We start from the raw sequence: 25,051 nt of genomic DNA, 5'->3' as shown, positions 1-25,051 counted from the left end.
TTGAAGACGCTAGCCAGACGGATTGGACTAGCCATGAAAACGACGGAAACAAAGTATAATATCAGCTCTTATATTGTAAGAGAAGCTGACGATCTCTAAGCACTGAACCAAATGTACTCGAAAGATTCATCACCAACACGACTACAAGCCAGCTTGAACCGTACCTGCCGCCTCACCAACTTTGTCACATGAGTTCCAAGTTATGCTACGCCACTCACCACATCGCCAGCATTGTTTGAGTTCCCACTTTACAGGAGAAAGACAGCAGCAAGCGGAGGAGTGCCCTAACAAATCTGTCAGGCCACTACTGCCTCAAATCTCGCTCGGCACTCGCGTCGGCTGGTCGCGCGTTCGTACCCTGGTTGAACGAGAACCGCGGTCGCCGTAGAGCTGGCTGCCATCATCACCAGAGAAAGAAGAGAAGAGGTTCCCCAGGAGAGGTGTGTGTGTGGCGAAGAAGTGGCCAATAAAGAAAAGATATCTTGTAAATTTTCGCGAGGTAAAAATAGCGAGCCAAAATGAATGAAAAAGGGGCATTTGCTGGTGGATTGTGATCGGAAGTCGGAGATGGGCGTCGGATTAGCCACCGGAAGAGGGCTATTGGTGCCGGAAGTGGCCTGAAAAGTTGGTGCAAGAGAAAAAAAAAACGGGGAGGCAAAGCGAAAAAAAGAGAGGGTGGCTTGTGGAAGAATTTCTCCAGAGTGAGGTCGATGATGGCCAGCGATGGTTCATGGCGGTGTTGCCGAAGAGTAGCGGATGCATAACGCCACTTTTCATCGTTCCGGGCGCTGCTAGAAGTGTGTCTGTGGCCAATGGGCGTCCCGATTTGCGGTGGCGGAGTACCCCGACAATGGCAGCGTTCGTGCTGAGCAAATCTGGTTTTGGTGGATGCTGTGACACCGGAGATCAGCGGCCGGGAAAAAACGCACAAGTGCTTTCAATTGAGAAAATATGCTAAACAAGTGATAAATTGTAGTGCAGCAGCAATCTAGAAGGAGCCGCAGCAGTAGCTGCAGCGCAGGAAGCTGTGCAATCCGGGTGGATAACGGGGAGTGAGAGAAAGATATTCAAGAAAGGGGCAGAGATTGAGTGCATGCAGCAGTAGATTTATTCACACACAGTCGCAGCAGCAGTGTTTGAGGGATTACGGAGACAGGGAGGGCGAGGTGGGCAAGGAACGCGGTCAAGAGATTACTTCCTTCAGCGCACAATTCGCCGTCGTCGACAACAACAACAACAATAACAACAATTGCAGTTCAGCATCCAGCTCATGCCAGCTTAGTAGCAGTAATGGACAGATGAATATTCATATGTAAGTGGACCACTTCAGCACACGTTGATTGTTGGGTAAAGAGATAGAGAGAGAAAGAGCTCTCGCTTTAGGGCGGTGGTGTGTACTACAGAGTAGCCAGTCAGTGTTGACAATCATTTCAGCTAAGCTTGTTGGAGACATACAGGAAACGAGCAATTGGGAAAGTGCATTGGATACCACCCACCTGACCCGACCCCGTGTGCGGTGTAGGTTCGTCAGGGTGTCAATTTGCAGGAAATTATAACTTTTAGTAAATCTTCATTGTCTGAGTAATTTTAAAAACATGATTTGCTCCGAAACATCAAAATTTCTTGCGAGAAGGGAATACTCTTTGCCAAAACGCTGTGTTGTTATTTGTACTTCCGCGCCTTCCATTGACCAATTCAACGAATCATCTTTGCTGTTAACTCTTAGCAGTATGCCTAGCCATTGTGAAAAGTTACATTGAAAGTATGGTACGGTAGTCAAAGACATGATCATGATAAATATATTTCTAGAGTTTTGTTGAAAAGGTCCTATAAAAATTAAACACAATTTTTTATAGGACCTTTTAAAAAAAAGTCTAGATTTGATAATATTCAGTAAAAACTCTTGTACAAAGGTTTCCCGATCAGGTGGAAAGAACTGAGTAAGTTCATGTTCTGTTATTGTCAGGAGGTCAGGATTTTTTATTAAAACACCCAGATACGCTGTTTGTGGGACAAAAAAACTCAATCTAGTATTGATCCTTGCACTGTAACTTGGATTTGGCCCGCACTTTTCTCTCGCACTTTTGACAACAAAATTTCCAAAAACTAGGCAACCAGCAGTTGTTTATTTACATTTCCAGTCGCAGTTTCCACCAAACTGGACAATCGCACTTTAAAATTGCGATTGACAGGTGAGCAACATCGGCTCGCTTTGATCAATTTTTGAGAAAATTAAAACTTCCCAAGCCAGTTTGACAAGTCGCAATAGTGCGATCGATAGCAATAATTTAGTGCGAAGTCCAAGTTAGTGAGAATTGCGCAATATCAAATTTTCTTTTATGTTTTATAAAGTAACGCAGATAAGGGGGGGGGGGGGGGTGTCTGTTTCGAAAAGTTGTGGATACTTGTGTTACTTAACGCAAAATAAATTTACCAACACATTCAAAGTAGATTTACATCGCAGCTGCAGGTTTGTTTGCATCAGATTTGCTATCTCTTTCTAGCATTTTTTTTGTCATGCGACTTCTAGCTGTTTTTTTGACTGATTGCTCGATATTTCAGCCAACACATTTCTCAGGGACTGTGACAGCTCGAGCTCGATCATTGTTTGCTTCAGGACACAGTGAAGACCATTTCTTAATTTTTGAGTTAAATTATATTTTTTTCACTCGGCCTAGAAAGCCTTATTCAAATGAAATAAAGTTATTTTTGCACATTGTTTTTGGCAGGTTTTTGAGCAAATATGTCAAAACCCATCATTGTTTATTTTTATTCTTTGGCCGTGGTCTAACAGCTCTATCCTGGATTTTAGTTGGCACCGATAAGGGACAATTTGAATTTTGAATTCTTTTTCTTTTAAAAACTTTTTGGCCATACCGTTTTTGACAACATGAGAAGATTTTTTTATGTTGCCAAAATCAGGGAAATCTGAAAAGTATATTTTTAAGAAAAAACTTCGTATATATTTTTGCCCCTTTCACAATGACAGGTGTACTTAAAGGGAATATTCATAAATCACTTAATGACATTAAAAAATCATGCATGATAATAGATATTCTTGTTTTAAAAACATTTATTTTGAGTAATAACAAATTATTTTTTGTTATGAATGTATTTCGAAACCAAAAATATCAAATTAATGTGGTTGTTTCCAAAATTAGGCATATTGTGGAATTTGTAGCCAAAATCGTTTCTTAGTATGTTAGTATTAGTTTTTATTTAAATCATAATGAATCTTGAGTAAATTTTCAAAGGTAGGTATAAGGCTTTCTAGGCCCAGTGAAAAAAAATATAATTTAACCCAATAATGACGAACTTCTCGTCAAAGTGTCCTGATGCAAACAATGATCGAGCTCGAGCTGTCACAGCCCTGCGAAGTATGTTGGCTGACATATCGGGCGGTCAGTCAAAAAAAAAAACAGCTAGAAGTCGCCTGACAAAAAACTTTTGCTGGAAAGAGATAGGAAACCTGATGCAAACAATCGTCCAGCTGTAATGTAAACTTTCTTTCAATGTATTTGTAAATTTCTGACTAGAAAGCCTTATAGCATATAATAGGTGATTATGACGACAAAGATTTTACACAAATATATTTTATATTATTATTTTCCATTTTGCCACTTTGCTTATATTCAAAATCAGTTCCAATTTGAGTTGTGTAAAGAAAAAGTGGCAATAAATTGTTGAGTTGAGATCACCAATTCATAACAGAGATTTTTTAAATTTTGGATACAGTCATTTTTAGATTTAACATGATTTTCATTTATCGGAAACTTATGCAACAGGGCACGTTTCAAAATAAAATCAAAAGTGTTAAAACCGAACAAAAAAATATTGCATAAACCTCGTTAAAAAAGTCAATTGGCAACTTGACAATTATTTTCTGACTTAATTTTAGGCAAACTCAAATATTTTAATGTGTTTCAATCTTCAAAAAATGTTTTGAAGGTTTCATACGTTTCATAGGTTTCAATACGTAACAAACTCATAAACTCGATAACAAACCGTTGGTGGTTGAATTTGTTGAATTTGTATTCCGGCTCCTCGGTTCGAGCAGAAACTTGCAATAGAGACCACAAAAGACCTATGGTTCGTTAAAGTGGATGGTTTGTTTTTTGTTTGTTTAGCCTTTGAAGAGGTATGAGAAAACAAAAAAAAATATTTCATTGGTTTTAACGCTCTACAACCCAATCACGCCTCTAGACAGGCTGCAATGTTAAAATTCGCCAAAACTCAATTTTTCAACCAATTTTTGATCTTTAAAAAACAGGATTAGAAAGAAGAAGTTTTAAAATTTTAGGAAAATTTTAAAGCTAGGAAGAAGTTATGTTTTTCGTAGAACAAAAGTTGCTCAAAATGACCCACGGGAAAATAAAAAAAAATCGGAAAAAAAAACTTTGGCTGTAGAGGGTTAATCGACATCATTTGTTAGCATTTTTAAACATTATCGAGCAACTCCATGTCAAACAGGGAATCGGTTGTACCCGACCCTCTCCGCTCTCAATGAAACTTTGTAGTCATGTTATCCTAAGCATATATCAAAACAGTCGTTTGATGGGGTGTCAAACTAAAACGTGACCCCGTTCGTTTGACAACAGTTGGTGTCAAACCATCGGGGTTTGAGTGTACTACACTGAAAAAATATTATGTTTTCAGTTATGAGCAATGTAATTAACTTATATCTGTAAACCAATGCATCCAATTGAAATGTGGTCAAAGACAAACTTATGGGAAATTGGACGAGGTTTCCAGTAAAAATATTTTCGAGACTGAAAAATCAAGTCTGTCATATAGAATTTGCCAAAAACCATAAAAAAACCTATTTTTTCAACATTTTTATTTTTAAAACCGCTGTAACTTCATAAGCATTGGACTTGGGACAATAGTCAATATGGAGACTTTTATGTAAAATTGTCTGGAAAATCGACTCTCGTGTTCGGTTTTTGAAAATTTTGACGTTTAGAGCACTTTTCAAAAAAACAGTTTCAGTAAATGATTTTTGTATTTTTTTAGGTGAGTTGCTCCATCCTGCATTTTTCGTGAGTCTTTTTGTAACATTTAGGCTATTTTCACAAAAATTTTGAACGAAAAAAAAATCGTGGGCTCACCTTCAAATTTGACTTTTAAACTTAAAAATCAAAAAATCTCATAAAATTGGCTTGTTTTTTTCTTTCAGTGTATTTTTTTTCGGAAAGCCCGTCAAATTTCCTACAAGTTTGTCTTTGACCACTTTTTGATACGATGCCACGGCTTCGAGATACAGCAATTTTTAAATTACGAAATACAAAAATATTTAAAACACTCACGCCCTTCTCAAATGTCATTATCGAGTGTAACTGGCTCCATATACACAAAAATGGCTTATATATGCCTAGGATAACATGTCTACAAAGTTTCATTGAAATCGGAGAGGATCGAAAAAAAAGTACCTAAAAAATTCCTGTTTTGGGCTGGAATTGCTCTATCTGTAGTTTCCACAAAACATTTATTTTTTACATTTTTTTTAATGCTCTGATTTTTTTTATCACGTGCAAAAAGGCGTCAAAAATTCATTATTGGGAGATGAAAAAAATGCCGATCATCGCCTACTGATTTCCATTGATAGATCCTCTGTAAAAGTTCTCGAAGGAATCGGCGAAAATAAACATCAAAAAATATTTGCAACGGCCCAATTTTTACTAAAAAAGTCATGGGTTTGTTAGGAAATGCATTTAAAAGTAAGGAAAGGGTGTAACTATAAACGATTCAAAGTTCAAGAATTTGCTATTTGAAAACCCACTTCGCCACCCCCAGACAGCTTTATACCGGTCAACCCGGTTGTGCTGCGTACTTAATTATATCGAACCCGGACACCAGCGGGCGGGACTCCCTCGAGGGTATAGTGCAACTAATCACTTTGCAACAAAGCCCTTTCAAACGTGCCCGATCTATACATTTGTGTCAACTGGGCTGACTGGTCTGGACTGCATCAGCATTTTCCGTCCGGTTGCAGTTGAACTTCAGTCCAGTTCATGCAATTTAGAGTAAAAACATATACGCCTCTATTATCATCATTACCGATGTTGGCGACGAACTACAACACAACTAAACCGGGCTCAGCTGACTGGATTTGTTACACTACGACTCGACAGTCAGTGTACCAGAGAGCGTCGATTGCGTAGCGCGTTCGGTGGAATTAGAAATCTGATAATAATTGGTTGACGTACTGTTGTTGCTGCTGGAAGTTGTTGGCGGAGGCTAGTGGTGACGATTCACTTTTTTTTCGAGCGAAATCATGATCCACACCAGGTGGAGGTGAAGATCAGCCACTTTTTTGCTGCTGCCCCAGCTGCTTCTTCTCCGCTCAACTCTCTCGCGATTTAGCCCTCCCATGCTTTGGTGGCGTGATGGTAACCTGTTTTGGGTCTGCCTGAACTTTAGCAGCAGTCCACGTAGCGAGATTGTTTTTTTTTTTTGCTTCTCTCCCTTGCAGAATCGGTAGAATGATCGTGCAAACGGAGCGTGATGATGATGGTGTGAGTCATCATGTTTTGCTGCAGCAAGAAAGTTTGACTCAGTCATTTTCAATTTTGGTTTGCCGTTGGCGCTATCAAGACCTCAACTCTCAAGTGTATTATTATGTCACGTTGTTTCTCGTGAATCCTGTAAAACTGAGGTAGCGGAATTCAAACGGTTCAGGTATTTTTTTTGAGTTAATTTTGTTGAGCAATAAAAAAACATTTCTTCAATTTAGTTCAAATTTTGTTGAAACTTTGCTCTGGGCGCCGGACAGGAGCTTGCGGCCAGGCCTGCAAAATTTTTCCAAACCTGCGTACACATGAAGCAAACCAAAATGTCAGTTCACTGCTAGCATGTGACTGTAAGCCTACTGTGTCCGTTCAACCACTGCCGCCTGACTCGTGCCGGTCGGCTACTGGAGAATGAGAGACGTGAAAAAATGAGCTACACTCACTCAATTCGTGTCGTATGACTGACTCGTAAAATCCTCTCTAAACACTATTTTGACTATTTTTAAACAATTGAATGGTTCTAGACTGTGCTAAACACTTAAAACAACCATAACTTATATTCAAAATTACATTTCCACGCATAAATACGAACTTTTTGTGTAAAAACTTATTTCTTTATGTGTGTGCGTGCAACGTTGAATGAACGTTGAATTGAGCATTGCAGCTGCTCAATGAGCTAGGGCACTCACGACTGAGTCGGGTTTGTTTATGTCACGGTTTTGCGGTTCAGTGAATGGATCGGAAAAAAATCGTGTATGCGTCGCCGATTTTCGCGTCAGGACCCCTGACATTTTCAGCTCTGCTTGCGGCACGCACCGGCATCCAGCACGTGTCGAAAAAAAAAATCACAAGGAAAAAATAACTTTGAAATAACGAACATTTTTAGTCACAGTAACCAAAACGAAACCAAAAAAAAAAAACACTAGCACTCCGCGGGCACTAAACTGACTGACTGTACGAATATTTAGTCATTTGACAGATCAAGTTCAAAGACTCTTGAATTATGCTTTCATTAAACGAAGAAGTTTTAGTTGAGGTTTAAGGCAGTTTGGTCCTAAAAATATCACCTCAATTTTAGTTGAAAAAGTATAAAAAATAAAATTATTAAATTGTTCTTTTTCTCTGATACAAAAAAAAATAACCATAAATATCATTAAAAATCAATTTATTATGTCAATCGGTTTTAACCGTTTTAGTCTCGTTTGATCCATCTTGGTAAAGCTAGTTTCTGGGGGCAGATTCAAAATCAGCGGACAAAATAACATAAAATGCATGTAAATGGACAATTTTCAAACTTCGTTAGGGTGGTCTCATACTCTTTTCCTTTGAAGATTAGACATTTTTAAATGAAGATATCTCGAGTTTAATGGAAAACACCCTTGAGATTTTTTCAGCTTTTGTAAGGTTAGATCTCTCCTTTCGAATGCAACTTAAAGTTTGACCTGCGCTTTTTCGATATATTTGAATGTTTTAAATTTGCATCTTTTTTTTACCTTTAAATGGCTGTTACTTTGACCCTTACTTCAAATTGACTTGTCAAAAAAATAATGCCTCTAACATAACTTTCATCTAAAACTTAACTCTGAATTAAAAAAAGCAAAGTAATTCACTTGAACGACCCCCGGGTCTTTTGTGGTCTCTGTTGCAAGTTTCTGCTCATTTTTAGGCGTCCGAAGGATGATGTGTGGTAAAGTCACCCAAAACCTCTTTATGCAAATGGACCGACGTTTTACTTCCCCATCTGACAGAAGGCGTGATCAGGCAAATCTCGTCTCGAAAAATGCCTATTACACCAACCACTAAAGCACCGGACCCTGAATTGCTACGCTCAAAAAACTGATTTTCGAAGGTTTGCTCAAATGCTTTCTTTAAATTTGGTCGTAGATGGCGTAGATTGCGAGATAAAATTTTAATATCTTGGACAACGATGCTACGATTGGCAATCACAACTACTTATTAGAAGACAAAAAAAAAATCCAAAAATATTCAAGAAAAGTTAGATTTTCAAAATCAGAATTGAATAATGCCATCAAAAGTGCAGTGCTTCTTGGGACGCGCAGTCCTGTTTTTTCGTGATTAATTTTTTGAGATGCGGCAGCTTCCACTGAGAAATTTAACGCCCTGATCGACATTACATCATTTTTTAATCAGCCATCAGACTGATCGAGGTGTTACATTTCTCAGAGGGCTTGTTTAATTTGGTGAGATCAATCCGATAATGTATCCTAATCAAAATAAACCATTTCATATTTAATATGCACTGGGTCTTTGTGAGATGATCTTGTCATCCCATCAATTGAAATCTTGTGTTTATAAGAGTTTTATTAATGTTCTTTCTGTCACCAACAGTGAGCGAGTTGTGGCGCTTTAACCACGGCAAATAGTGTCCAGGGCATTTGTGGAAATATAGTGTCCCATCCTCGAAGGTCCCGGAGCACCAAAACTTCTTAGCTGGTGGCTCCCAACGATTTATTGCTCCTACAAACAGGAACGTGAGCGGGGGATCCCCACGTTTCTTCCTCCCCTGTCGATTCAGAAATGTGTTGTTGTTTAACATTCGTGTTCAAACTCAATCCAATTCAAAGAATCATCTTTGCGGTAAACTTTACGCAGTTGGCCTGGCCGCTTTAACGTTTGTGATGTTTCAAAGCAATTTATTGCATTGGGCACTGCAATTGTTAATAATGACAAGAGGATGCTAGGCGTTAATCAACCTAAGGCATTTTCCAGGATGCCCTCGAAAGACTGGCTGCGCTAGGGTTAGATTAGATTAGATTAGATTAGAAAAGTTAGATTTTCAAAATCAATAAAAGCTGCCCCTTTCTATTTACAACAACTCTTCTGAAGACACCAAAGCTTCATAATTTCACAATTTTTCGGAAATTCAAGTTTCCACTTAATTTTGCAATAATTAGGCCGATGCAAATATTTAAAAAAGTTTTTGTCCCTCGGCCCTGGCCGAGGTCAAGGGGGGGCAAAAAAAAAATATAAAAATTTAAATAACAAGCCATAGTCTTCACATTTAAATGAAAAAAGGTGTTTTAAAATGCATTTTACACTAGTTCAGTTGTTTTACAATCATTAGTTTTCAAAAAATCTAAGATCTGACAAAAACAAAAATTGTATCGAAAAAAAAGATTTTGCATCGAAAATTTTCAAAAAATCTTTAGATTATTTAATAAACCCAAACATGCTAAAAATGATTTTAAACGCAGAAGAATGTATTTTAATTTGATTTCAGCTGGTTGCACTTGAATTTTCATTGAAATTTTGAAGTTTATTGTAAAAATATTTTTTTTGCCCCCTGATTTTTCGGGCCAATTTTGAAGGGAGGGGGGGGGGGGACAAAAATTTTTAAAAATATTTGTACCAGCCTTACTGCCGTTCTACGCATAATTGTCCCATGTTCAAAAAAGTGCAACTGAGAAAAACGCGATTGAAATTTTTCGACAGATTTCTGTGTTTCTACGCATAATTGTCCCGTGGGTTCCTATTCGCCCTATGTGTCCCTAATCACCCCAGTTAGCAGTTTATCACCCTTATTTGTGATTCTCTTGCTATACAACAGGTAAACAAGACATAGTGCTTAGTAAAACTAGTGATTCCGTGTAAGAAAATACTTGGTGGGACAATTATGCGTAGAAGTTTAACGATGGGACAAACAGACTTGGTGTTGTTTTTAATGAGTTTCCGAACAAAGTACCAGATTTTATGTGTTTTTCTTAAAGTACACATCAAACTAAACTTAAAAATGTAATAAAGTCAAAATCGTTCAAAACTGACATGGGACAATTATGCGTAGAACGGCAGCTTAGAGGGCTTAAAAAATTTAAAAGCATTCAAAATATCTAAAATCTGTCTGGAGAGTTATGAAAAATACCAAAAAAGGCAATGGATATTCCGCGTAATACCCAAAAACCACGCGGCAAACCAGCCTCGGAACGACGCGCCGCACTTTCGGCAAATGCGCGCTGTCATATCCCATACTGCGCGTTTTTGTTGATCTTCTTCTTGTTCGAATCGCTCGGCATCGTTGCCAGGTATGTTTTTTTTATTGCACTAAAAGTGCAAAAAATCGCTGACAACAATGTTTGCGGCACATTCAGCATTTCAGGCGCGGCGTGTACCTTCGAAAGAAATGGACAATAATCATTGGAGGTTTTATACTAGGCCTGAAACTTCTAATTAAAAACAAATACTAAACAAGATAAACGCATATAAAAATACAAAAAAAGAATGAAACTAAAACCTAAGATATTATTTTTCGTAGAACAAAAGTCGCTCAAAATAATCTACTGTTCTATAAAAATACCTCGAAATGAATATATTGGATGAATATATGTTGCAGAGATTTCCAAAAAGTATCCACATACACTCAAAGTAAAAAGTATCCTTTTTTCAAGTTCACCCGTCGTCAATCCTTTAAAAGGGTATCGAAAATGTACTGAATTTGACATACCCTTTTAAAAGGGTGACGCCGGGTGAACTTTAAAAAAGGATAGAAAGTATCCTTTTTGAGGATTGAAAGTACCCTTTTGAGAAATACTTCTGACTTTGAGTGTAGATCGTCATGGTATCGTCGTTTGAATGGAAACAATTTAAAAGCAAGCAAACAAATTGGGATATTTACATTTGTAGAGTTTTTTTAAAGGTCCTATAAACTATTTTGTTTCATTTGCTTATAGGACCTATTCAAATAAAAAAAACTCTAGATTTGCAACAATTTCAGAACAGAGGAAGGAAAATGTAATTTGAAATAATCTCCAAATTCTATTGAAACTGTACCCATTAAATTTTGCAAAAAAAATATCTTTTTTTTTTGTAGCAATTTATATATTCTTCTGATTAAGATAATAATCAGCTCAGCATACAAAACCCCTGCCTTAGTTCTAATTTTGACGAGTTTAACATCCTCTGTCGAGATACCCAGGGAAGCTTTAGCAAAATTGACTCAAACAATTAAAAACTTTGCTCTGCTGGGTGCTATGTTAAACATTTCCATGTGCACAATTAATTATCAACCGCAAGCTGCTGTTCAGTGGGCCACAGAATGTGTCCACGACAACGCCCAGAGAAGCAAAAAGAACACGGGGTTTTCCAACGAAAATCGTCACCCTGGTTGCTGAAACAAAGTTTATACTAGTGAGCGGTATTAGCGATAAAAACAGTCTACTAAAATGGCCAAGTTCATGCTCTTATATGCAACACGTGACCTCGACGTTGTCTAAGAAGGTAAACTTGAGATTTATCACGTTGAGGGTTTGAAGTTGGTTTAGTGACACAATTTCGTTTTGTGACTGTTTTTGGTAAAACATGGCGATCAACATCAGCTGTATCAGCATTATATTTTTCATAATTTCATAGCCGGCCGGTCGGCCTTCCTAGTTGTCATTAAATTCTCATAAAATCTAACAAGTTTCGCTAACATTGTTTGCCTAAAATATGAAACAGTAAACTTCAATCTCTGCCCAGCTTACACGAAAACAATTCGCCATAATTTCTCGTTATGCTTCTTGAACTCGTAATCGGAGAAAAACAAACATCATCACATACAATCCACGTGCTACATTCTGCTGCCACTATACTCACAACCGTCCGCACACTGATAACACAAAGAGAGGGCGGGCGACGGAAGTGCTCGTTAAATCCTCACAACAACGCGTAAAGGAAAGGTTCTATTTTTGGGGACGTATCGTGTCGGCTTCGTTTGGAGACGCCACATTCTTGAGTTTATTCAAAACACAAAAAAGAAACTAAGAAGTCGCAAAATCCATAATTCGCACGTTGCCCTTTGAGAATTCTTTTTGAATGTTTCAGCAGGACCCGAAAATAGGTTTGAGTGTGTCATTTCATGACTTCTTTTTTCATTTGTCGTTCAAATTTTGGCGATGAGTAACGTGAACTTAAATTATTCGCTAATTAAGACATCATGCGATGTAGTCTTTTTTGGCGCCAAAAAATGGGGTGATCAATTTGAAAGTCTCAGAGCAAATGAATTCTATCGTAACTTCGTGACTGTTCCCATTATTTCAAGAATCCAATTAGCAAGTTAATATAAAAATGTGAACAAATGATATGTTGCATGCCAATATTGTGAGTTTATTTTTAACACAAAAATAATCAAACAAAATAATAGTTCAAATTGGTCTTGTTCTCCGAACAATCCATTTGAGTCTTTTCGCCTCCCAAAGTTTTGTGACGTTATCTCTCCTTTTCGTAGAGTTGAGTGGCAAGAGGCTTAAGACAGACAGCTGAAAGTTACATGCCAGAAAGCTGTTAGCTAATCGTTATCGCTACTTGGGGTTAGTGACTGTTTAGTAGCTACTCTGTTTCGTGTGTTTCAAACACTTTATATTGTTATAATTTTTCTCTTTTTAACAACGTTGTTTTACTAATGTTATCTTTAATTACATACAATTTACAACTTCTTTATTTATAACCTTTTATTTTTAATATATTCAGATACTGATTTTTAATAAGAACGAATATTTTATTTATGTCTTGAAAATGCCAATATTGTGAGTTTATTAATTTTAAAAATAATTTTTAAAAACAAAGAGTAGGAATCTCGCAATCGAGAACGCCAAGGCAATGCTGAAGAGCGAATAATTTAGATTTAGAAATCATGAAAAGGGCATAAATTATATTATCTCGCCTTATGAAGGCCGATGCAAATATTTAAAAAAGTTTTTGTCCCTCGGCCCTGGCCGAGGTCAAGGGGGGGGGGGCAAAAAAATAAAAAAATATAAAAATTTAAATAACAAGCCATAGTCTTCACCTTTAAATGAAAAACGTGTTTTAAAATGCATTTTACACTAGTTCAGTTGTTTTGCAATCAATAGTTTTCAAAAAATCTAAGATCTGACAAAACAAAAATTGTATCGAAAAAAAAGATTTTGCATCGAAAATTTTCAAAAAATCTTAAGATTTTTTAATAAACCCAAACATGCTAAAAATGATTTTAAACGCAGAAGAATGTATTTTAATTTGATTTCAGCTGGTTGCACTTAAATTTTCATTGAAATTTTGAAGTTTATTTTTAAAAATATTTTTTTGCCCCCTGATTTTTCGGGCCAATTTTGAAGGGGGGGGGGGGGGGGGTGACAAAAACTTTTAAAAATATTTGTACCAGCCTAAAATGTAAGTCGCCATTTTAAAAATAAGAAAATATGTTTTCCAAATGGTTGAAAATTTCACACACACAATTTTCATTTTTAACATTGAAAATCTGATCCATGGTTTCTAAGATATTATCGATTGAAAATTGAGGGTCAGTTACCCTATACCCTAACGAGTGATTAATAAAAACTATCATTTGATGATTCTTGCACCAAAACATCAGCATTTCTAGCGACGTTCACTATAGCTTGTGAATTCTCTTCTCTTATCTTGCGATTGCCAGCAATCAATTATCAATTTCTGGCCTGGACAATCAACACACATACATGACGAAAGCCAGTCTGCAACCTGCTAGGATCACCATCTCTATGTGAATGTGATTCTATCGTTCCTTTTCTTTTTTTCGTTAACGAACACTCGCCGAAGATTCTTTTGTTTTCTCAGAAAACCGCAATGAAAGAACGCGAGAGGGGGTTTGGAATGTTTGTTTTTTCGAGAATTTTGTGAGGAGGGGGGGTGGGGGTGAATGCGAGAATGAGAGAGAAAAGAGAATGTCATATACGGGATTGACACCGGCAATTATTTTTGCTGAGAATATCTCGACGCAAAAGAGCAATGAATTTTGGGAAGATGAAATTTCGCGCTTGTGAACTGTAGTCACTGAGCACTGAAAGTTTGATATTTTTATAACACTGCCCTACACCTTAAAAGTTGGCACTTTTTGTCGTCTAGTACAGCGATTCTCAACGGGGGTACCGGGCCTACTTGATTTACATGGCAGGGGGTACCAGCGTAGAAGAAGGTTGAGAATGGCTGGTCTAGTACATATAAAAAACATTAAAAGAGATTTTCATCGTACTTTTTTATGGAAATCCCCCACATTTGTATGTAGACTTGTATGTGGAAACTAATGATACAAAATAGCTTTTATTTGGACATATGGATTCGATAAAGAAAGTTCCATACAAATAAAAAAATACAATAAAAATTCAATTTCATACATTCTAGAGAATTGCTCTTTTACAAAATGTTAATAACACTATGAAAATATAGATTTTTTATTTTCGTCTGCTTCTTCAATTGTGAAACATTGAAAAAGGTTATTGTTAATCATCTAAATATTTCTTTATTGATCGTTAACTGATATGATTAAATTTGCTCATGTTTATTATTTCCTTTTAAAAACAAATCGAACTGTTTGACATGCTCATCAAAACATGTTTTCTTACTAAGCACAACTGGCATAAAATATGTAAGCTTCAACAAAAAAGGCTGTCGTTGAAAAATCTGATGTTTATGAAAAATAAAAGGAAATTTCATAAAACGTTTCTTATCACACATCACACTAGAAATTAATAATAACCGTGTAAGAAACAATGTTAATTCAATTAACAGTTTTTTCATTCAATCATTAACTAACTTGCATAAATTTCAGCACCATTGAGCAGCTGTTATGTTACGTCTGGGCTGTACTTCAACTAAACACATAACAAATATTATATGTGTGCTTTAAAGTCACTCATCGACCCAACTATCTGTAGTAGGTATTTTTTTATGCTTGTTTGAATGCACTTTCCACCATCGTCCACCGTATCGCCTATCGGATACTTATAATCGTTCGATTTGCCTGCTCCGGCTAATCGTGGCAAGTAACCGTTTGTTTTGCTGCTTATACTATATGCTTAACATTTTCTTCCATTCCAATGGCCACTTCCTAGGTGAGTTGTACTCATCATCAGTTTGGTTTTGTGGAGGTGCATTTAGTCGAAACGAACCTGCAAACATGTGCTGCGATAAGCGAGACTAAAGCGGAAAGCAAAAATGATCATTTAAAAAAAGGTAACAGTAATTAGCAACGGATTAGCGATTAGGTGCGATTGGAAGCTATACGGAAAGAACGACCGGGGATTAAACCCCCGGCTCTCAAATAATCTGTTAACATCAAAACAATCGTTATTTTATATAAAAATTTGCTAGAATTTAAGGAAATCAAAACCATGAATTTCTGTTTTGCCTTCCCGGTGCTTCGGACGCCTATGAAATATTTCACGTGAAATGTTTCGCATTTTTGGTAATCTTATAATTTTATATTATTTAATTGTTTTGACATTAACTACAGCGTTCAAACAAACTGTAAATCAAAGTTAATGTTAGAATTCATCATATAACACAGTTTTGACATTCATAATGCGAACTTATATCCAAATAATTGATGAAACAAGATGAGGTGTCCGGGTTTCGAAGCGTCCGGGAATTCGAATCATGACGTTAGTTGGTTTAAATGTGCAGATTGCACTTGATAAGATTGTTATTGGAACTCCACTGCTTTTGCAGAACACGATGAAACACTTCCTAAATGTAAATAATAGGTTATTTTTTTGGTAGACCTCATACAGCACCATTCATAAACCATGTGGGCACTTTTTTGAAATCTCAGATTATCCGAAGTCTTAAAAAAATCACTTCAAGTTTTTTCGTTGTTTTGTACTAAGTCGCTTAGCTTAAATATGAACTTCGTATGATAGAAATCTGGGATAATCGAGTCTGGACTGTATTTTAAAATGTTTAACAAAATTTTGTCACAAGCTTGTGATCAATGTGAGCAATTCTTTCAGATTTCGGTCATCCGATTTATTTGTATTTTTTAATCTTATCTGGCTGAAACTTTTATGGTGCCTTTGGTATGCCCAAAGAAGCCATTTTGCATTATTAGTTTGTCCATATAAATTTCCATACAAATTTGGCAGTTTTGAATGTTTGGTCCTTTTGAAATGTTAGTCTTGATTTAATTTTTTTTGAAAATATTGTTTTCGAAATGATCGGACAATTTCACGAGTGTTTCATATTTTATCATTGCAAATCGGACCATTAGTTGCTGAGATATCGACGTTAGAAAATGGTTGACTGTTTGTGTAATTTTTTCCATGGCAATATCTCAGCAACTAAGGGTCGTATCAACAAAGTTCAAAAAAGCAAAATATATAGAATTTTCTCAGCTTTTCAAAAATATTTTTTCAAAGGTGTTTGCACTTATTTTAAAAAAAATGAAAAAATTGCTAATATTTTCAAAAAAGTTACCTAAAAATGTCATTAACTTGAAAATAGTGATCTTTATCAAAATTTCACAATAGTACTTTTTGATTGCAAATTTGATTTTACATCAAAAAATTAAGTTGAAAAAAAAATTTTTTTTTTTTTTTTTAGGAGCAGCCGTGGCTGACTGGTTACGGTGTTCGCTTTGTAAGCGAATGGTTCTGGGTTCGATTCCCATCTGCTCCCAACGAGAAAGTATAGGAAATATTAATCTTGAAACTCTGAATATGAACGAAAAATCAAAATCGCTCGAGTCGGGGTCCGATCCCCCGTCCTTTGGATTGGTAAGCTAACCACTAGGCCATCGCGACTTGGTGAGCTATGATTGGAATTAGGAATACTGTTACTATCAACTATATACGCGCTGGGTCCTTGTCTATTTGACAACAGTTCGGAAGTTCTAAATAACGTTTGAATCCGATTGGTGCAAACGTTCTTCAGGGCGGGGCTTGTCGATAAAGCTGAAGTACCTCGCGCTCGGCTAGCCAGCGTAGAAATGGGTCACCGAAGCTCGGCAGAGCTAACACCTTCCAGATGCCTATGCGAGTTATTTGCATGTATAGAATGTAGATCTAAAAATACATGGAAACAACTCAATTTGTAAGAAGCGACCGCGTGGTCCCGTTTGGTTGGTTGCACACACACACACACACACAAAAAATTAAGTTGAAAATTTTTTGCAACCAATATTTTGATTTTTTGAAAAAATCAGTATTGGTTCAAAAATTCATAACTCGGTTAATGATTTTTTGCACAACGTGGAAATTTCTGAAAAGTTGGCATTACATATAAAAAAATTAAGTGTTTTTTTGAAAATCAAGTTTTAGTGACAAAAAGTTACATAAAAAATCACCGCAATTTTTTTTAACGTGCATAATTTTTTTCAGTGTAGCCCATATCCATATCTACAAATTTGCCCAAGACACCAAATCGATCAAAAAATTCCTTCAAAAGATACAGATTTTTGAATTTTCATGCATCATTTTTGTATGGACAGCTGCCAAATTTGTATGGAAAATTAAATGAACGAACTTATGATGCAAAATGGCTTCTTTGGGCATACCGAAGGCACCAAAAAAGTTCCAGCTGGATAAAAAAATACAAAAATTAAAATTCATAAAAAGATCGATTTCGTAGAGAATTGATCATGTGGTCCTAAATTATTTTTTTCCAGCTTTTAGGTGTTTTCGCAAATGTTCTTTTAACCCGAACAGACGGTAATAACTAAATTCATGCCATTTCAATAACAAATTCTGTTAAAATAACAGAAAGTGTTATGGAATATTCTTGCAAAATCCATTTTTGCATAAGAGTTCAATAACAGTTTATGTTATCATAACAATATTTGTTATCCGTCTGATATTGATTGAAGGCCAGAACAACTTTTGTTATGGAACAATACCTCAAACTGTTATTGCGATGATCGGATTAGTTGTTAAAATAACAAAAAATAATAACAAAGATTTGTTCGAAGATTAACTTAAAATGTTATTAGTCTGTTGTAACAATAACAATCCAATAACAAAAAAATCATAACGGCGAATAACAAATCTGGTTATAAATAACATAAAATGTTATTGACCTAGTATTTTCAGATATCAAAAAGTGTTATCCCCAAGTTATTTCCGTCTGCTCGGGAAGGATTGATACTAACGAATATTTTAAAAAATAAACATTTTATTTTCGGTCATTATTATGTCATTATCACCTTTCACTCCCACATGCCACGTCATCAATCAACGGCAAAATTTCAAACGCTCCTCAAGCGCCCCCCTCGAGAACATTTTTTTTTTTGACGGGCCCGAAAAACGCCGGCCGACCTTTGAATTGTGTTGCGTTTGTGTCTAAATTTACTCTCTCACTTCGATCGCGCATGCAGTGTGTTCGCGGTCAATGTGTACTACGATTGGCGATCTGACGAAATTTCGGATGACGATCGCACTTGACCGATCTGTCTCACCCTCACACCGTAGTGAGATAGAGAGAGAGAGAGAGAGTGAAAAAATAACGAAAAAGTGTTTCGCGTGAGTAACAAACTACAGTAGAGAGGGGCTAATTTGACATATTCTAAATATTTAATTTATTTGTCACAGACTATTTTTTTTTGTTATATAAATTTGATTTTTGTTGTGGTTTTTATTTGACAAATTGGCAAACCTTGTTCTGTTGATTTAGTTCAAAATATTTTTCTTCAAAATTTAAGTCAAAACGACCCCCATTTATGGTCAAATCGGAGAGGGGGAGTGTACATCAAAAATGTTTAGACGTGTGAACGGCGGGAAAGCCGCCATCATCCATTGATTGATTTAATTGGCAGTGAGCGTAATTTTTCAATTTCGTTGTCTGGTTGACTCAATGGCCGGCGTGTATTTCGGACGTCTGTGTGTGTGTTTGCGATGTGAAAATTTATAGATGAATGGTGATGGCTTTGGCGTGGCGTAAATGAACCCAAGCCGCCGGCATTTACAGTACTGCAGGTCATAATCGTAAATTTGGCTTTTTTGCATGGTCTTGAAATGTCAAAAAAAATCAGGTTGATTTATTTTTTTAATTTAAAAAAAAATAAAAAAAGGAATTTTAAAATTTTGTCAACGAAATTTTTTATTGAAGTAAAATAAAATTCTCATAGATTTTTTTTCACATAAGACAGAAATCCCCAAACAGTGCGCACTGTTTTGGTGGATCGTTTGGGATGGATGCTTTTCAATATTATTTTTATTTTTTCGCCTGTGCGAGTTAAGTATCGAAGGTCGTTTCTGAGAAGAGTGTGTGCGTTGTTGGGGTTTGGTTTGGACGCGTGCGGACGGCGTTGACGGTCGAGCATTGGTACAGAAAACGGGGGCTGCCAATTGAAGGTTGATGAACCAGCCATTTTTAAGTCGATTTGGGAAACTTTGCACTTGAAAATGCAATTGGTGAAAATCAAGATCAGAAATTTAATTTAGTCATATTTTTTGTGAACCTATTTATTTTTCCAACAATACTTTGTTTAATTAAATTAACACATTCGTGTGTTTACACAAAATAAAATAAACACAAGTTCAAACAAAATCATCCCGCGCTCTCTTCATTATGATGCCAAAGTGCATGCAAACACTTCATAATTGTCATTATATTGCGGATTTCAGAGATTTTTAGACAATCGTGCAAGTTGTGAAAAGCTCTCCAACAAAGTGCACACCTCAAACTACAGCAGAAAAAAACTATCTAAGACACACACCCTAGTTTGAAACTGATCTAAAGTGGTCGAAAGCAACAAAGCTCAGTCGAGACACGCACCACTCTAGGCGAGCGGGGGGGAGAAAGGGTAGGATTTCAAGTGTGCAAATATTTGGTGTGCAGTTATGATTTGCAAGGGTGGAGAATTTGGTGCAAAGTGTGCAATACGTCTAATTATAAGTGCACTTTCATCATCATGCATTTCAACAGTCGGTGGTTGCCGCTGCCGCCGCAAAGCAAATAAAAACACTGTGCTGCCATCAACCGTCAAATCTCATTCTGTGAAAATGGCTTAGGGAATGCAAGGGTATCTTGAGTTTAAAAGAAAAGTTAGTCTAGAAAGTTGGCGTTTCGTATAGACGCCGATACATTTTTTTTGAAATTTTGTTGTTGGCTTTGGCCAGTACTATAACTGAAATGAAGTTTTTCGAATACTTTTATCATAATCTTTTTTAAATGGTTTGAATTTTTGAAATTAAGTTTTTTTTTTCTATTTCTTTGCCCTTAGGTCAACCTAGACAAAAACTGAAGACAAAAACTGATTTTGGTAAAAAACAATTCTCTCTAAATACACATCAAGAATACCCTGCCTACCCTACGTTGTTCGAATAGCAAGATGCGCAATCAAATTTGTGGTGGTTCCTTCGAGATCAACCAGCCTACTAATCATGCTAAAATACAGTGTAGACCAGATTTACCAAACAGCGCCGTTTCGATTACTTGAGGTATATATCAAATACGGATCTATTTTTAGAAGGTCCAATAAGCAAATCTAGCGTTTTTTTGTTGTTGTTTTTTTTTGCTTTTTGTGTTTTTTGAGCCCACCTCGAGTAAGGAGCAAAATAAAAACAAAAAAAAAATAGATGCTCCAGGCTGTTTCCCGCATTGACAGTGACATAATGTGTGAGAAATAGTTTCTTATTATTTCAGCCAAAAAATGTAAATGTCAATTTGTGCAAAGTTTTGTTTGATTTTTGACAATGCAGACAAGACTGTAAAACTAATAAATCTGCAGTTGGGCCGAAATTGACGCCGAGAGTTATTGTCATTGCCCAAGGTTGTCTCAGTGAAGTAAATAATTATAATTAAAGAGAATTAAAAACAGAGCAGGCGTTGCGCTGTGTGTGCTGAATTAATTCGGATGCCACGGCTTTGTCAGGGTTGATGACAACTACATAAAGATTAAATTTTCAAAACAACCTATCCCTCATGGATTTCCTATGCAGATAGGGCCTTTTGAAAATTTAATTGAGTTGAAAAATACGAATAATCTTGAAATTTTAGCTACTAAATTGAAAAAGCGTAACTGGATGTTGTAAAAAAATAATGTGTACATTTCCGTATTTTTCAAACGTAATTTATGTAGAAAAGGTTAAATTAATATAAAGGATTTTAAAAGGTCCATCAAATCTGCCGTATCTACCCGTGGTTCTTATTTTCATGAACGCATGTTCACGATTTTAAAAACACTTTTTTCTCCGCGTAAGCAACCAATGTCAACAATTGGGTCCTAAAATGAAGCTTAGATTGCTGATGTTATTGTTTACAGCGATAAAGCTTATTTTTCTGAGTACATTGACCCTTTGTACGACCACAAGAGTTTAAAATGGATTTTTAAATCAATTTTGAAAAATTATCCTCGCGGTCCTTCTTGACAGAAAAGCTCCTACTTGACAGCTCGTTCCAAGGGGACCATAGTTGATCCATCGAAAAAATGTTGTCTTGTCAATATTTTTTAGCATTAAAATGAAAAAAAAGAGATCAGAAATGGTTTTTAATCTTGTTTTTTTACCGTTGTACATAAAAATTGACATAGGGCTTTAGTACCCAATTGAAAATAAATAAAATTGTTAATTTTGCTTTTCCTTCAAATTTTTTTAATTGTAGAAAAACTGAACATTTTTGTAGAGAAATTACCTTAAAATGCCTTTAACATGAAAACAGTTCACTTTATAAAAAAATGTGTAGTGGAATTTTCGATTGCTTTGCTTTGCATTTCAGAATAAAATTTTATTTTTTTTTTGTGAATTTTAAGATTTTTTACAAAAATTGCCATTTTAAAAATCATAACTCCTTAGCCTATTTTAAACTCAAGCGCAAAAGTTATGGTTATCGAAATTAATTTTTTTACTTTTTATCACTAAAAGTTGAGTGTAGAATTTGACATCTTCGGTCAAAAGGGGTCAACTGCTAGATTCAATGAGACATATAAGGAAACTCATTAAACAATAAATTTGTCAGTTTCCAAAGTAGAACTTAACGGATAAAAATGAATTATGCATTTTTGAACCGGCACCATACTGGTGTTAATCGAAACCGCACGTTTGGCACATGTTTACCATCATTGGTTGTTGTAGTTGTAGTTTTTTTCCTTTTTCTTTTGCTGAGAATGAATTCTGTTTATTTACGGTTTTAAATTTCACACACATTGCTGCTAAATGGGAGAGCTGAGAGGGGGGACCCAAAAAAAAATGATGTCGTAAATTTTTTGACCAGGCTAGCAATAACGTCAGACATTTGAGGTGGTACACATGTGCTCCTTTTTCCTTTAGTGTGAATTGTGTTTGGCGTCATTAGTGACGAATGTAGCAAGATATTTTGTTAAAGTATTTTTTCATAATGTTATTTGATTTAAAAAAATGTCACAACGTTTTTGATCTGTTTACAGTTAACTAGAACATAAACTATTAAGTAAGAAATACTCAGTATTCATCTATAAACAAAACATGCTGATAGTCGGCAAATAAATTTCCCACAATCGTTCACCAGCACTCGAACTTTCACTGACCCTTTCCGTTCCGTTTGATGTTCTTATCTCCAATCCCCGGCAGGCAAACGTCCATCACCCATTACCAGCAACAGATTCGTCATAAAATTTTACGGGCACTCATCCCGTGTTGTTGTTTACGCTGCACCAATAACCACTTCAAGAACCTCGCGATTGAAGTTCGTCAGGTACTTGGCACAGTAATGTGTATCAGCGAAAGTTATTGTCATATTGTTGCTATCTTATCTGCGTGTGATGGCTTGTTAACGGAATTCCGGAATTTACCCGCACTTGACATGGCGGCTTAAGTCACTCAAGATAGGCTAATTTCTGGAGTGTGGAGAGTGTGTTTTTTTTTATTGTCAAACGAAACCGACTTGGGGTGATTTATGACAGCATTGTTAATTGCTCTCACAGGGTTGTTAGCGATGAATGATGGGTGAGAAAAGTCCATTAGATATTGCGACGAAGGAACAAGCTGTCCGATAGCGATGTAATGTACGATGTGAATCTTGGGGCATGTCGAGTGAAGTGAGTTCTCTAGGCTCTCAGTAATTTAACGATTCCATTCATATTCTCAAACTCAATTCTAGAATTGAAATAATTTTTGGCCAAAATGATCAAAATGACTTAAATGATCAAAACGATCAAAATGACCAAAACGATCGAAATGATCAAAATGATCAAAATGGCCAAAATAACCAAAATGATCAAAATGATAAAAATTACCAAAATGATCAAAATGATTCAAATAATCAAAATGACCAAAATGAACAAAATTACCAAAATTACCAAAATGACCAAAATGATCAAAATGATCGAAATAACCAAAAAAATTAAAATGATCAAAATTACCAAAATAACAAAAATGACAAAAGTAAGCAAAATAACAATAACGACCAAAATGCCAAAAATGACCAAAATGACAAAAATAACCAAAATGATCAAAAGACCAAAATTACCAAATTGATCAAAATGTTCAAAATTATCAAGATGATCAAAATGATCAAAATGATCCAAATGACCAAAATTATCAAAATGACCAAAAAAATCGAAATGGTCAAAGTGACGAAAATGACAAAAGTGAGCAAAATAACAATAGCGACCAAAATGCCAAAAATGATCAAAATGACAAAAATAACCAAAATGACAAAAATAACCAAAATGACCAAAATGATCAAATGACCAAAATTACCAAATTGAACAAAATGTTCAAAATCATCAAAATGATCAAAATAATCAAAATGTTCAAAATGACCAAAAAGACTAAACTGGTCTAAACTTACCAATTGATCAAAATGTTCAAAATAATCAAAATGTTCAAAATGATCAAAATGATTCAAATAATCAAAATGATCAAAATGATAAAAATTACCAAATTGACAAAAATGGCCAAAACGACCAAAAAGACTAAACTTATCCAAATAATCAAAATGATAAAAATTACCAAATTGATAAAAATGGCCAAAACGACCAAAAAGACTAAACTTACCAAAATGACCAAAATGATCAAAATTAACAAAATGATCGAAATAACCAAAAAAATCGAAATGATCAAAATTACCAAAAGGACGAAAATGACAAAAGTAAGCAAAATAACAATAACGATCAAAATGCCAACAATGACCAAAATGACAAAAATAACCAATATGACCAAAATGACCAAAATGATCAAATGACCAAAATTACCAAATTGATCAAAATGTTCAAAATTATCAAGATGATCAAAATGATCCAAATGACCAAAATGATCAAAATTATCAAAATGACCAAAATGAACAAAATGAACAAAATTAATAAAATAAAAAAAATGATCAAATGACCAAAATGGCCAAATGACCAAAATGATCAAATGTACAAAATGATCAAAGTGACCAAAAAGATCAAAATGACCAAAAAGATCAAAATAACCAAAATGACTAAAATGATCAAAATGACTAAAGGATCAAATTAACCAAAATGATCAAAATGACTAAAGGATCAAATTAACCAAAATGACCAAAATGATCAAAATGATCACAATGATCAAAATGATCAAAATGATCAAAATGATCAAAATGATAAAAATTACCAAAATGATCAAAATGATTCAAATAATCAAAATGATCAAAATGATAAAAATTACCAAAATGACAAAAATGACCAAAATGACTAAACTGGTCAAAATAACAAAAATAATCAAAATGACCAAAATAATAAAAATGAACAAAATGATCGAAATGACCAAAATGAACAGAATTACCAAAATGATCGAAATAACCAAAAAAAAATTGAAATGATCAAATTTACCAAAATGACAAAAGTAAGCAAAATAACAATAACGACCAAAATGCCAAAAATGACC

General features: G+C 35.4%; 1 protein-coding gene across 1 annotated transcript in view; it reads left to right on the top strand.

Annotated features, from left to right (window-relative positions):
- Positions 1-313: 313 nt before the first annotated feature.
- LOC6037693 (transmembrane channel-like protein 7) overlaps positions 314-25,051 on the top strand; it is a 38,689-nt gene continuing 13,951 nt past the window's right edge. The window contains exon 1 of the mRNA XM_038254897.1: positions 314-1,312. The gene's annotated coding sequence lies outside the window, so the exon portion shown is untranslated. The remainder of the gene's footprint in view (positions 1,313-25,051) is intronic.

This window comes from Culex quinquefasciatus, chromosome 2, assembly GCF_015732765.1.
Source record: "Culex quinquefasciatus strain JHB chromosome 2, VPISU_Cqui_1.0_pri_paternal, whole genome shotgun sequence".
Taxonomy (NCBI): domain Eukaryota; kingdom Metazoa; phylum Arthropoda; class Insecta; order Diptera; family Culicidae; genus Culex; species Culex quinquefasciatus.
This window is presented reverse-complemented; position numbering and strand designations above follow the sequence as displayed.